At 44.0% G+C, this 11,993-nt stretch overlaps 1 pseudogene; it reads left to right on the top strand.

Moving 5' to 3' along the window:
• The first annotated feature begins 1,886 nt into the window (after window positions 1–1,886).
• LOC101767202 lies at window positions 1,887–5,105 on the top strand (annotated as a pseudogene).
• The last annotated feature ends 6,888 nt before the right edge of the window (window positions 5,106–11,993 follow it).

Below are 11,993 nucleotides of genomic sequence, written 5' to 3'. Positions count from 1 at the left end.
TACTCCAAGTTATAGCTCACTTTAGTATTTTCCTAAGTCAAATTTTGCTTTGATCAAGTTTATAGGAGAAGGCACCAACATTTGTAATATCCAATAAAATTTATTAAATCCATCATGAATTATGTTTTGATAGCGCATTTATTTTAGAGTTAGAGTGGTTTGACTTAGGAAAAAGGTAAAGTTGGAACGGAGGGAAGTAGAAGTGAAGTTCGAAAATTATGTTGTGTACACCTCTGGAAAGTTCGGAACTCCCACATGCACCTTCTTCAATATTAACCTTGATGTTCGTAACTCTTGGTACCTTGGGATTCGCCAAAAATTTCTTAATTGAGGTACTCTATTTTTTGCAAAGGAGAACAGCCGGGGAAATTACCATTGCAATATTCCAAGGTCCCAGATTACTATCCAAAATAAAGTCGAGTCACCTTGGAGGAAGATAGCATAAAGAAGTTCCGGGAAAGGGGCATGACATCATGCCACCAAAAAGATTCAACATGCTTCTTAGCATGTGGTGCCCAGCTTTCTTGTATAAACAATTGCACGTACCCCCCGCTCCCCCACAACACACACACATACCCTGTCAATTAGAAGTTTCATTGCACACATATAGAAAATAGGTATTGCTGAGTAGATAGAGTTAACCAAGATGAGCTTTCCAGAACAAGAGAGAAACCTGGATATACCCAAAAGCAACGCAAGGTCGAGTTCAAGGGGAAGACCAAAATAGATAGAAGACATTTTACCAATCTGAAAACCAAGAGTACTTGCTAAATCAGTCATCTTGTTTTCATCAACGTTGATCAGGACTGAGAATGACATGTGGAAATTCACCTTCAGTCCCGTGGTCGTTGTTGTCTCGCTTGGCAATCCTTCCTAAAGCATGAGACTTCTTTGGTGTACTTGCTTCCTTCTTATTAATATATATAAGCCGACTTAAGCCGGATCTTTCAAAAAATATTGGGTACCAATCATATTAAAAGTTATTTTGCATTCTATGAAATGTTTTTTAAGCTAATATGATTTTCTGTTGCTGCAATACATTTATAACCACGATCACATGACCTATTCCTGTATATCTTGACGGATACTCCCTCCGTCCTAAAAAGAATGACTTTCTAGGCTTTTTGAGATAGGGTGAATGAAAAAGATGCATGTACCCTTTGTTAGTTCAGTTTGCATATAGAAAATGGAGAAAATTTGTTTCCATCTAATCATGCATGCATGAGATCAACGTGTCAAATTATACATGCATAAGACTTAAATCCTAGAACGTCATTATTTCTGGGATAAATTTTGAATGCTAAAATATCATTTTTTTTAGACGGAGGGAGTGCATTCTAAGCAAAAAGTTAATATCTAGATTCATACATACTGCTTCATAGCTCTTTTGTATTTTTTAAAAATGATTGAAAACAAACCTAATTTCATAATCCTTGAGTGGTAACTAATTTTCCTTACCATAAATAATATAAACTAACATCCCTTTGGTAATCCAATTATTGTTTGTCAGCCTCCAGGTATGGTGTTAAGGACCTTCTACCCCCTTACATTCGTAGGAGTCTTGAACTTAGGGCGTGTTTGGCATGGCTCTAGTAACACCAGCCAATTTTCCAGCCAAACACTCCAGCTCCAAAGCTCCATGGAACTGCCAACTCCATGGAGCTGTAGTGAAAATGGGGGTGGAGTTTTGGAGCACCTCTTTTGCAGCTCCAAAACCACCCAATACGAACCTCCTTGTGGAGTTGGTGGGTAATTACCCACCAATACCACTGGTTAAAAAAACGGTTCATTTCTTTTCTCCCGAGCCCCTCCCCCCATGCCATGACTCCCTCCTGCGCGCCTGTCTTCCTCCGCCGCCGCCAGCCGCCATCTTCCTCCCCCGCGGAATGCCTCCACTTGGCCGCCAGCAATCCCCCACGGGCCGCCATCCATCACCGCCGTCGCTGCTTCTCTCCTGGCCGCGCACCTTCGCCGCGCCAGCGCCGCCCATCGCCTCGCCTCCTGCGCAGCCGCACCCTGCCTCTCGCTCGACCGCGCGCCTCCGCCGGCGGGCGGCCTTGCCTGTTCCCCTGTCGGGCGTGCCACTGTGGCCCCTCCCTCACACTACCGGCCGGCTGCTGCCCCCATCCTGTGCGAGCCCGGCCACCGTCCCCACCCCTAAGGCCGCCGACGCCACCTCGAGGCTGCTCGCCTCCACTGCCGGACCAGGCCGCCGGCCTCTCCCCAACGCCCTAGCTCTTCCCTAGCGGTGTTCCCCCATCCTGAGGAAGAAGAAGATGGGGGTAGAGAGGATAACAAGTGGGGCCTGAATTGGGGGGCAACAATGGCAATCCACACTGAAATCAGTCTTTTTTAGAGCTGAGAGCACTCTTGTGGCCAAACACCCCATCTAGACCGCTCCAACTCCACTCCCAGAGCTGGCTCCACCTGGAGTTCTGGAGTGGAGCAACTCCATCCAAAGTTAGAGCCATACCAAATAGGACCTTAATGACCTACTCACAGGTGTATCCTTTGCTTTTGGTGGCAGCGGATATGATCCTCTCGCAACTAAAATAACGGTATGATTACCTCACAGAATTTTACATTGGTAAACTATTGTTTTTATTGGAGCTTATGTATGGGTTTTATAGATTGCGATATCGAGTGTGAAGCAACTTGAGTTATTTCAACAATACAAGGACAAGGTAAAAGCATTGGATGGGGAAGAGATTATGACAAGTGTAATATCAAATGCCATCTTCTTTACCGTTATGGGAGGAAATGACATTGCAAATAATTATTTTCTATTTCCACTGAGACGCCAACAATATGACCTTCCTGTTGACATACATATATGGGTCCACCAGAAGGTTTGGACAGTCCTAGATACAGAGACATGTCATATATGGAGACTACTGTGCAGGACGGCGTGGTGTACGTGGAGGACAAGAACTAGTCGAGGATTAGAAAACTACTCGTAGCAAATAGAGTAGGACTCACTAGTCGAATCCGACTAGTATTCTTGTAAACAACCGAACCCTGCCCTATGCAATATAAGGCAAGGTAAGGACCCCCTCCAAGTTCAATCCAATACAATACAACCAATATGTAAGACTTAGGGTATTATGCAATCTAGCAGCTCAAACCTGTCTAAATCATGTGTTCAAGTTCACCTTCGAATTTCTAATCTTAGCAAGTTCCACGCACAAAACACAACCTCTGGTACAACCCTCAGTAAGTTGCTGGGTCTAAACACCGATAGCTGGCGTGCTAGGTAGGGGATCTCGCAGAGAATCCACTAGTGAACTCGATGGCTCAAGTCATCATCAAGCCCACCGTCACGTTCGAAGCAGGTGTGACATTCATCTTTAGTTCCTGGGTTTGCGTCACAGATGGTGCTGGAAATTTTGACCACCACATGGCGCCATCTCTGGAGAAGAAGCAGCACGCCATCAACCTTCAGCACTAAGCTCTGGAGGATCTCATCAAAAATTTGGCAAATTTTTTATTTCTAACCTAGCCAGAGGCTGGGGGACGAGTCCGAGTACAACTCGACTTCTCCCGCTAGTCAGACTGGTTCCCACGAGTGGGCATTTAAGCCATCGTATGAATCGGTCTACAATCCACGTCTATTCTCGTTCAGACATCGAAACTCGGGTGCTGTCTACCAAGCTACCCAGTCCGGATCACATTCCAACTCGGATTTGATTGAGGACTTCGACTACTACTCGGATTCGGACGAGGAGACTTCATTATCAGGTCCACAACTGGGTCTGGTTATCGCATCAACTCCACAAAGGAGATTCATCTACTGGCCCAATATAAAGCCTCCTGCTCTTGCCAAGGATGACGAGTCATGTCTTGTCGCCTACCTTGACACCCTCCCATACTAGGAGGGTACCTTTTTGTCACCCATCTACGAAGAAGATGGTTCCACAAAGGTCATCACGTCAAGTTCAGGTAGCTATTCTCCGGAGTGGGAACTCCTCGCCATCGTTATTGCACAAGATGGCAAAGATCAAGAGCAACCAGAAAGGAATCTGTGACCCGAGCATCACCCAGACGACGTCTCAAAGGACGAGCTCACCGCCAACATAGCCACAGAAGAAACCGAAGCTCAAAGAGATCGACGGCAAGCAAGAAACATTGCAAGAGAAGAGCGTCGCCGCTGCCTTGCAGCTGAACTACCACTGTCAACTTTACTATGGTAAGAGTTACTGTTTGAATAGCTCGAAGAATATCTTGACGTTATGTCATGGTAACTCAATTGTATTCTGGAGTTATGTTGTTGCAGTCATTTTTGTTTTATGCACATATAATCAGTTTTGTAGTACTATGAGATTGAATCTTCTATATATATCTAGTCCTATCTAATCCATGTTGTCGTCTTGAGTTCCCTGATTCCAGATGCATAGTAGTTCCTTTCCATACGCTTGAATTGTTAATTTGTACCTAACTGACGGTTACAAATATATGGTAAGCCAATGTTTCATTCTTTTTGTTACAGAAACTAAACCAGATGGGGGCTAACCGGGTTGGGTTTGTGGGTGTTCCTCCTGTTGGATGCAGCCCTTCACAAAGAACATCATCAAAAGAATGTGACCCTTTGCGGAACCAAGCATCAAAATTGTTCAATTCAAAAATAAGAAAGGAAACTGATCGACTCAATGCAGAACACAACATTTATGGATTGGAGTCATCGTATCTTAACTTGTACAATTATTTGCTTGATCTTAATCAGCAACCATAAGTTTATGGTAAGTACATTAGATCGTATAGAGATGATATATATTTTATAGAGATGTAGTTACATATAACTAAATATACTTCCATATATACCTTAAATAATGTAATTTTTTGTGTCAACTGACAAAGAATATAGCTGCAAATTGTTTAGGAACAGCTGTGACTAAAGTGAAGATACTTAACATTCTCTAGGTTTCAAGGAGACAAGTGAGGCATGCTGTGGCAGTACATTGTTTGATGCTTCTATATTCATTGCATATCACAGGGCATGTCCAAATGTTCTTGATTATATATACTGGGATGGCTTCCATCCAACTGAAAAGGCCTACAAGTTTGTGGTCGATAAGTTCGTCAGCCAAGATGTGAAGAATCTGATATGATGAGAGGAATTAATATCCAAATGTAGAGTAGTTTCCAATCAGTCAAGAGTGTATTGGTCCATAATAAAGTCATTTTTTTCAGCAATGTGCGTATTTAAAACATAAAAGTCGCTATGCACACGATTTTGTTGTCATAATGTCATTTGCAAGGGCAGCTAGGACCATATCACTACAAGGGATTTTTTTATTAGTGACGAACCAAAATGCATTATAAACATATTTTTTCATCATAAACCATGATTGATGATGCCCGTGTGATGAACAACATTCATCATTAATCGAGCATCATAAATCGCGATCAATGATGTTCCTTATTTCAGTGTGTCACTAAGATTGTGACAATTATAGGACGTAGCTGGAAACGTCATAAATTGACTCCTTCATAGAAAACCACCTTGAACCACAGTCCGATGTGGCGTAACAATTGTGACAAATTGTTTCGTCGTAAATTAATTTAAGCCCAATTCTTGTTGGACCAAGCGCAATATTTGCTGTGGTCATAACTTAGTTTAGGTCCAATTCTTATTGGATCAAGCCCAATATATGATATCATCATAACTTGGTTTAGGCCCAATTCTTAATGGATTGAGCCTAATATTTATTGTCATCATAATTTTGTTTAAGCCTAGTAGTTATTGGCCTTAGTGAATGTATGCTAATACTTTTTCGATTCTAATAAGGTAGGATTTTGATTTAGCAGAACCCATTTTGCGTCTTGTTATTTTGGGATAAAGTCCGAGTAGCATTTAATTAAAATATAATCTAATTTAATATCACATACAAATCAATTATGTAATTGATAGCCCAAATAATTAGTACAAACCACACATACAAACAAATATTTCTCATCACAGTTCACACATTATTATTCATGCCTAAAGAATAAGCACAAGCATATTATCTAACAGAGATCACAAACCACTACACATGATATCTCCCTCGCCAAGAAGAAAGCTGGCCTAAGGAGCAGGGAGGACATGAACAGATGCCTTATATGAAACACATTGACCTTACCCTCTGAAGTTTAGCAGTTGATGAAGGAGGTACTCAGTTTCTCTTGCTGCTTTCTTCAAATTCTCAAAATCCTCATACTGCATGTTCCTTTCTTCGTCTGAAGCTTGTGCTTTCATGATCTTCAAATCACTCAACATTTGCTCCTGGCCAACTTGTGTAGCTTCCCATAGCCCTCCCAAAGAAACTTTGCAGCTTGAGCTTGTAGCTGAGGAGTGTGGCCACATAATCTTGGAAGGGACTTGACTGCAAATCTTGTGACCAAAATTTGGTACTGCAACCCCAAGGATTATTTTCATTATTTCAACCTACAAATGGAAGGAGCAGAAGTCAAACTTTAATCTTGAACAAAGATTTAAATAAAGAAAACAATCCAGGAGCAGGATAATGACTTGTTTAGTTACATACAACAACATGTGATTCAATTTCAGCAATGTAGGAATTTGAAACTAGACCCTGCACAAAAGGTATTTGGTCAATATTGAAGTTGCTATAGTTGTCCTAGATATAAGGAATAGAATGTACCATGACCCAGAAATGCAGATGCTGGCCTTGCAGAGAGATCTAGAGCGGCCAAGCTAAGAGAAAGAGCTCAAATCTAACTCAACACACCACGAAATTTACTATTTGCTAAAGAAATATTCTAGCCGCATAGGGGTTGTGGTCACCTCTAGCCATAATTAGGCTACGCTCCTGATAGAAATAAACTTGAGCAAAGTGTTTTCTAATGATGAAAAGAAGGTTTAGAAAATTGGAGGGGAATACAGAGAGGAAAAAATGTGATTCTCACTAGCCTAACTCGAATAAGATGCAGTGACATAAGGTTGGATGGGGCAGCCGGTGCTTGCACGGCATCCTCACTCAATTGCTCAGCTGCAGCTGAAATTTTCCTCTAGGCCTGCCATGTACCATCTCGCACATTGATGCCCACCTATGAAGCTTGACGCCGCTGCTGAGGTACCTTACAACTGTAGAGGTCAGCCGCCACCGCAGATCTAATTGGACTTTACAGCTAGCAGAGGAGAGTGCTGATTTTGGAAATACGGTAGGAGTTTGGAGTGGAGCTGCGGTAGCCATGTTTTATGAGTTCGCGGAGGGAAGGGAATATAGAATTTAAGATCCCGCTTTCAAGTGCCTGGGTGTGAAATGAGAATTTTGTGAGCTGCACTTACTCCAGAGCCACTAACAAGATTGTATGCTCTTATTGGGCCCATTTGTTAGGGAACCTGGTTGCATTTCATCTTGCATACAGCAAAGGTGGAAGATGATTATCTAGAGCAGGCCCATGCATCAGTGAACCTGCGTGCATTTCATGTCATTTACCAAAAGAGGAATCGTTGCTTTCTCCAACTAGAATAAAAGAACTTTTGGAAATTTGGTAGCTGGAGGGGAAAATACAGCAATACAATTAAAAAATCGATATGATTCCGATAGATTAAACAAAACCCAGTTTAGTATATACGAAACATACTTGGCCATGGACTTGTTTTATTATCCAGTTCTCGACCCATCGTCTATTTTTTTTAACTCATGCACATGTAAGGATTTTTCTACTTTTTATCTAACCCAGTGCACACATGTTGTCGGTGTTTTATACCCGGCAACTACAGAGGGGTATCCCGAGGTAGTAGATTGGTTGGTGGGGGATCATCGGACTTGTAACTCAAAGGTAAAAGTAAGGACACAACACATGGATTTATATAGGTTCGGGCCGCCAGGGTAGTGTAATACCCTACGTCCTGTTTAGGGTGTTGTATATTGCGCCCTGCACTTGGATGTTGTTTGGTGTTGAGAATTTGGTCCTCTGTTGTGGTTCTCTGAGGTCTTCGCCTACCGATCTAGGGACCCATGCCCTCCTTTATATACTCCAGGGGGTGGGATTACTAGTCGGTTATAAGGTAGAAGCCCTAGTAGGATTACACGGTATGAGTCCTAGTAGGATTACAGGGGAATTCTAGTACGAGTCTGTCTTCTTCATTCCTTGCGGGTACTGGAATCTATCCCTGACAAGCCCCCGAGCGCTTCAAAGTCGAATGCAGCAGTCTTCGAGTACTTTTCAGTTCCTCGCCGAGTAGTTTTCACGCTCATCGAGTACTCTATCTTGCTGAATCTTCAAATTTCTTCAAAGTTGACATGAGGATATGGTGTTCTTAAGCCCTTGATCACTTGATTTAGTAATCTTCATCCTTGGAATACGATATGGAGGGCAACTGTCTTTTGGCGAAGAGAGCACGTGTTGCCGCGCAAAGGATTTATGCCTCCTTATGGTGTAGCCGCTATGAGCCTCTAGCACTCAATGCACCAAACTTCATGGCAGAGCCTCCTAATTCGGTGTACCAAGCCTGTGGTAGTGCCTCCAGTACTCAATGCACAAAACCCGTGGCAATAACCTTTGTAATTCGATGTACCAAGCCCGTGGCTGTCGATCAACATACCCCAAGAGTAATCGGTGTCAGTGTTTTAGACCGGCAACCTGCCTAGGGAGTACCCATGGTGGTCTTTTGTACGGTGGGTGTCGTCGAGAATCAAGGAGTCGATGGTGACGCAAGGAACATGATTTAGATAGGTTCGGGCCGCTAGATCGTATAATACCCTATGTCCTGTGTGTTCATTGTATTGAACTTGTGTCGAGTTGTTCGTTGTTTGGAGAGGGTCCCTGCCCGCCCTTATATAGTCGGGGGAGCAGGGTTACAGGACGGATTGAATGAGTCCTAGTCAAGTACGTTTACAGAGTCCTACTCTAACTCGGTAGAGTAGTTTCCTTCTAACCCGACTAGTCTTCAGGGAGTCCATGAAGTCTACGCGCCCTGCAGAGTAGTCTTCATGTCCGAGTAGGTTTCGGGTACGTTCCCTTGAGTGGGTCCATACAAGTCTTCTGGTGGACCCAGGGGTGCCTAGCTGACAAGCCCCCGAGTACTTTGTAGTTGAGAGAAACAGCTCCGAGTACTTGAAGATGTCGCCCGAGTTCCTCTTGGTGCTCCTTGAGGACTTCTCGATGTGGCCAACCTTCGAGTACCGGAGCTGTCGCGTGACTGGAAGGTACTCTTAGCAATCCCCGATGTTTGCTTCAAGTAGTCTTTTGCCTTGAAACTTTTTACACGGTAGTACGATGATAATTGCACTTCATATAGAGTAGCCCCTGAGCCATTGGTTGAATCGAAGAATCAGGCTGAGTGTCAAACTTGTAATTTCGCTTTGACTTATTTTAGTCTTCAAAAAAATAAAACTTTATCCAACGGGTACGGTATACGCAGCCATCGAGCACTTGGATGACTACTTGTAGTCGATGAAGGGATCAATTTTTTGGTCAGAGTAACCGTTGGACATTATGGTAGTAAATCTGAGTCGTATTTGACCGTTGCTTGATTAATGGGTGGAATCTGGAGATGTTGCTAATATAAAGGGGGGCCCAGCACTTATTATTGGCACACCCGTTTCAGCAGATCTGCAATTTGCGCCCTTTTTGCAACCCTAGCGCCGCTGCACTTGCTTGTGCTGCCGTTGCCATTGTTGCCCTCGCTCAATCTTTAGGAGAGAAATTGTTGTGGCCTTTTTCCCCCCTTTTTCTTCAGGATTAGTTGATGCGTGTCAAGAAGATGGGCGAGAAACTGGAGAAGATCCAGGGGGAGGCCGCGGCCACCAGCAAGTTGAGATCCAGATCCAAGAAGGGCAATAAGCCCAAGTTGCCAGCGCCTAAGTGTGGCCCGACAAACCAGACAGCGCTGCCGCCTCCTAGGATCACCTAGCAGCATTTTGTGATGAAGGCGTCGGCGGTTCAAGCCTTGGTTGATGCAAAGCTTCTTCAACCAAGGGTTGAGCTTGAGTGAAGGCCCGCATATGGGAATGTGTGGCAATTTGAAGAGCACCCCAAGGAGATGGTGATGTTGGCTCATTTTTTTAAAAAGAGGACTGGCGGTGCCTACTTCTGACTTCTTTACAGGTATTCTCGAGTACAATAATCTTCAATTAGTCCACTTCAACCTGAATGGAGTTTTGTATATGGCTATCTTTGTACACTTGTGCGAAGTGTACTTGGGTGTTCTACCTGTTGGAGGTATGCCCTAGAGGCAATCATAGAGATGATGATATTCCATTTGTATCCATGATTTGTATGTTGTGTTCATTGAATATCCATTGAAGGCTACTTGAATTGATTTGCAATTATGTGAATTGTATGTGAAACTCTTTACTTGTATGGTTATTCTAAAGTTGTCCCTAGTCGGAGTTCATGTGAGGACACACATGAATATTAGACTAGCACATGTATTAGTTGATGACTATGTTTCACAAGTCATGGACATGGAGATGTTGAACTAATAATGTGGACACATGTGGAGACATGTGCTAGGACTGACCCAACATGAGAAATAGTTCTCTCTTTAAACAACATATACGCTTTGTCCTTAGACTTGAGATTGTCGCATGTATTCTAGATGTGGATCGACCTACTTAGGGGCTATCAAACGCTACGCCGTAACAGGGTAGTTATAAAGGTAGCTTTCGGGTTTGTCAAGAAGAATGCTATGAGACATGGTCAATCAAGATGGGATTTGCCCCTCTCTAATTGAGAGTGATATCTCTGGGCCCCTAGAGTGATCGGATCCGAAAATGCATGGCCATGCTACGTACGGTTAAGAGTTAACCTACAAAGGGATTCCGAATCACAGGATCGAGAAAGAGCGGTCAGCTTGAAGCTAGACCAAATATCGTGAGGCAAAGGGAATAGCATGTATATTATGTTGTGATGGTTCGTCTGATATGATCTTCGTGTGCGTATAGGAGTTGGCACGTCTTGCTAGAGGCCACTACCGACTATTGGGCCGAGTAGGAGTACTCGGGCCATGTCTATACGTATCCGAACCCAAAGGGTCACACACTTAAGGGGCTGGAAGCCCAATTCGGATCAGATCCGAGTTGGATTAGGTTTAGAAGTACTAATGGGCCTCGGATCCAGAGGCCCGTCAGGAATCTCTATAAATAGAGGGGTGGGGGCGCCCTAGGGTTTACACCTTTTTGGCGAAACACACCTGCCGCGCCTCCCACGCCCTCGCCTGTTGCAACTCGCGGATCTAGCAGTCCGGCTTGCGACGCTTCCTCCCTGCACGTGTGGATACCTTGGAGGTTTTGCGCCTGCAGCACTTGGACGAGCCGCCGACGAGCCACAACGAGCCAACGACGAGGCGCGGTACCGAAGGCAATCTTGCTGCACGTGGACGAGCTGCTGAGGAGCTGCTGGACGTGATCGACTACGTACGACTACGTGATCGTCTTCACTGCATCGACGCATATCTACATCTTCCGCACCAGTAGTGCGTCGAGTGGTAATCCCGTGATCCTTATACGGCAGTTCTTCCTGGTTATACGCGGTAGAATTTTTGAATTGCGCTAGTGTAGCCTACCTCGTATCCCAACAGTGGTATCAGAGCCGTAGCTGCTTAGTTTTGGATTCGGGATGTGTGCATATGGAGATATGCGAGTTTTCCGTTTGATCTATGTCCTATTTTCGTGCCCTTGCTGTAATGGTAGTGTAACGACATACTCCTACCTGTCAGTTTCCGCCATCGGAGTTAAGTGATACACGTAAATCTAGTTGCAGTGAGCGAAGATCAATATGATTGGTCGAATCGAGATCCAGGGTCATACGCCAGGCGCATTAGATGTGCAATAGTAGATGAGATCTACTGCCGGGGTCGAGATTTTTGCCGTATGCGTATGCTTCGGTAAATCAGCCGTAACTTTTCGGTACGATCTCGGATCAGGGTGAATTGTATATGAAAATTGATCTACAGAAAAAGTTACACATGAAATTCAACCGCTTTGCCGTTTTTGGCGAAATTAGATTTCCCAAATTCGGCTTGGAAGATGGAGTTTCGGGCC

Source organism: Setaria italica, chromosome IV, assembly GCF_000263155.2.
Source record: "Setaria italica strain Yugu1 chromosome IV, Setaria_italica_v2.0, whole genome shotgun sequence".
Lineage (NCBI taxonomy): Eukaryota > Viridiplantae > Streptophyta > Magnoliopsida > Poales > Poaceae > Setaria > Setaria italica.
The sequence above is the reverse complement of the archived record's forward strand: the minus strand, read 5'-3'. Positions and strand labels throughout refer to the sequence as shown.